This window comes from Protobothrops mucrosquamatus, unplaced genomic scaffold (assembly GCF_001527695.2).
Source record: "Protobothrops mucrosquamatus isolate PMUCROS unplaced genomic scaffold, P.Mucros_1.0 scaffold21, whole genome shotgun sequence".
Classification (NCBI taxonomy): Eukaryota; Metazoa; Chordata; class Lepidosauria; order Squamata; family Viperidae; genus Protobothrops; species Protobothrops mucrosquamatus.
The window spans coordinates 1,429,333-1,432,120 of record NW_015386406.1 but is presented as its reverse complement, the minus strand read 5'-3'; positions in this window follow the sequence as shown (position 1 = coordinate 1,432,120).

Genomic DNA, 2,788 nt, shown 5'->3' with positions numbered 1-2,788 from the left:
ATTTCTATATACACATGTGTATGTCTATGTGTATGTATGCATTTATGTGTGTCTGAGAGAAAGGTTTTAGTGATAACTTTTCTACCACTATTTGCAAACCCCCAAAGAACACTACAGACCCCATCCTTTTCTGTGACAATAAGGCAACACGTGTAAGAGTTTGAGCATTCATTATCAGCAAAAGGCACAGCTCTTCAGTAACACTCATGAATCCACATGGACTTGTGGCATAATCTTGCTATTCATCAGAGAAGAAAATAAATAACAGGAGATACCTCTCGGAAACTTGCTACCGAGTTCCAAGCTTCAATGGGATTCAGTGGAAGAGAACAACTGACATGCCAACTCCAAAAGAAAAAATAATCTGCAAAAGTACTAGATTTTCCAGCAAACCTCAGGAAGGTCCCTTTTGCTTATCTCTCTTAAAAGTGTAGCACAGGATTGGTCTGAAACAAGATTAAGTCAGATAGGGAAAAACTGTTGATTTCTGAAAGCTGAATCAGTTTTGAAATCAGTTTAAATCAATTTACAATCAATTATACATTTTGCTAATGCCATCTGTAATCTGTGCAACATTATGCCAAAGACAAAACATCAGTCTCTCCTTGCCAAGCAAATTTTGCTCATGGGCTTCTAATTATTATTAACAACAGAAATACGAACACTACCACCATCAATAACAGAAAGCTAAAGAAGAGACCTATTTAATATACTTGCATTTGGGATAGCTGAAAAAGAGCGGAATGGGCCTCCTTTGCTACCCAGTTTCCTTTTGGAAATTAGTGCTTCTCTCATGAAATTGCTCTAGTACCTTTAGAGTGGCACTACAGAAGAACAATTCGTAATTTCATTATATCCAATCAATCATATGAACCATTTCAACTAATCAGAGAGAGGAAAAGTCCCTGTAAAATTATTTTAACATGTCAGGAGCAGGAGGGAGATTTGTGATTCTGCCTAGTTTTTTCCCTAGCAGCTTCACAGGCTGTTTCGATTTTCATAGACAAAAATGCAGAATGACTTTAACGTTTCTATTCTACCACTGAATTTGGGGAGTGGATCAGAGAGCATATAAAAATCGGCACAAGATTCTGCCTTTCCTTCCAAGTCTGGTTCACTCTACTGTTAAAATTCTAGTGGTTACAGTGAAGGAGTCTTAGGCTCTTTTAAGTCTCTCCCACGAACAAGTGAAGCTGCTGTTCAGAATTCTGTGCCCAATGTTTATGTTCCAACTGATCTCTGCCACCCAAGCAGCAGACAAGACATGTCTAAGGGTGCTTTTGGGGGGGGGGGATACACAATGATGTCACACACAGGAAATGTCAGGGGAGGACTTGGCACTTCACAAGGCTGACTCTTCTTCCATAGGCTCGCCAGCAGCTCTAGAAAAATAAACAGGCAATCAGAATATGGAACCAGAGTACACAATGACATTGTAGATTTTCATGCATAATCAAAGCTGATTTTTCAGCTCTCCCCCATGTTTATTTGTGTTCTTCAGCTAGCCATAAATAAAGTTTCTTTCCTTGGATGTATAAACAAATGTCAAGTGGAAAAACATTTTCGATCCAAGCAATCACTGCAAAAGGTTCCTGTTTATATTAAAATTGTCAGAATATTTTATAATGTTAAGTTTAGAAATGCACATGCTTTGTGTCAGCAAAATCAAATTGTTAAATGGGGAGAAAGGTGCAAGCCCCCTTCTCTGCTCAAAAGAAATATTTATGGATTCAATTTATCCAGTTTAACAATGGAATACCCTCTTCAAAATCAGGTAAAATGCAAGGAATTTAAAACAGTTGCACTGCTCTGCTCTTAAGATTTTGTTGGCAACTTGCCTGCCTAAAACTTCTGCACTCCAATTCTGAATTTGTTTAGCAGACTACTACCATGAAGTAGGTATCTAATAATAATAAATAATCTGATTGTCCATACTGCCTTTATTAGAAATCACCTGAAAAACAGTTACTAAACGAAACTAAATTAGCTTTTGTTAAAAAAAAAAAAGAGATAAAATTATAGACCTAATTCAGGGATAGCCACACACAATTATTCAAGCTTGATTAAAAGTCCACCTGTTTTTTAATGTGCAATGGAGGTTTGGCTGTTATCTCGACTTTTTGGACCATAACCTATGGATACCCCTTCCATACACCAATACCTTGCAAGAGTTCTGATTTAGACATTTTTAAAATTTTCATCAGGATTAGAAGATCTCTAATCCTACACTGATTTCCAAAATTTTCAACAAAATTGCATGTATACATATGCGTACATGTTCACTTCATTTTTGATGGTTTAAGATATTTTCATCAATGAAATTAGTTGTAGGATAAAAAAGGCATTAATAGGTTAAATATTAGCTGGGGGGGTCTCTGTGTTTGTGTATGCATGCATGTGTGTGCACATATGTACACATTCAATATTAGTGGAATAAAAAACATAATTGTACTGACTAATGGAAACTAATCAAGGAGAGAAGCAACCTAGAACTAAGGAGAAACTTCCTGATAGTTAGAACAATTAACCAGTGGAACAACCTGCCTCCAGAAGCAGTGAATGCTCGAACACTGGAAGTTTTTAAGAAGAGACTGGACAGCCATTTGTCTGAAATGGTATAGGGTTTCCTGCCTGAGCAGGGGGTTGGACTAGATGACCTCCAAGGCCCCTTCCAACTTTTTATTATTATTATTATTATTATTATTATTATTATTATTATTATTATTATTATTATTATTATTATTATTATTATTATTATTATTATTATTATTATTATTATTATTATTAT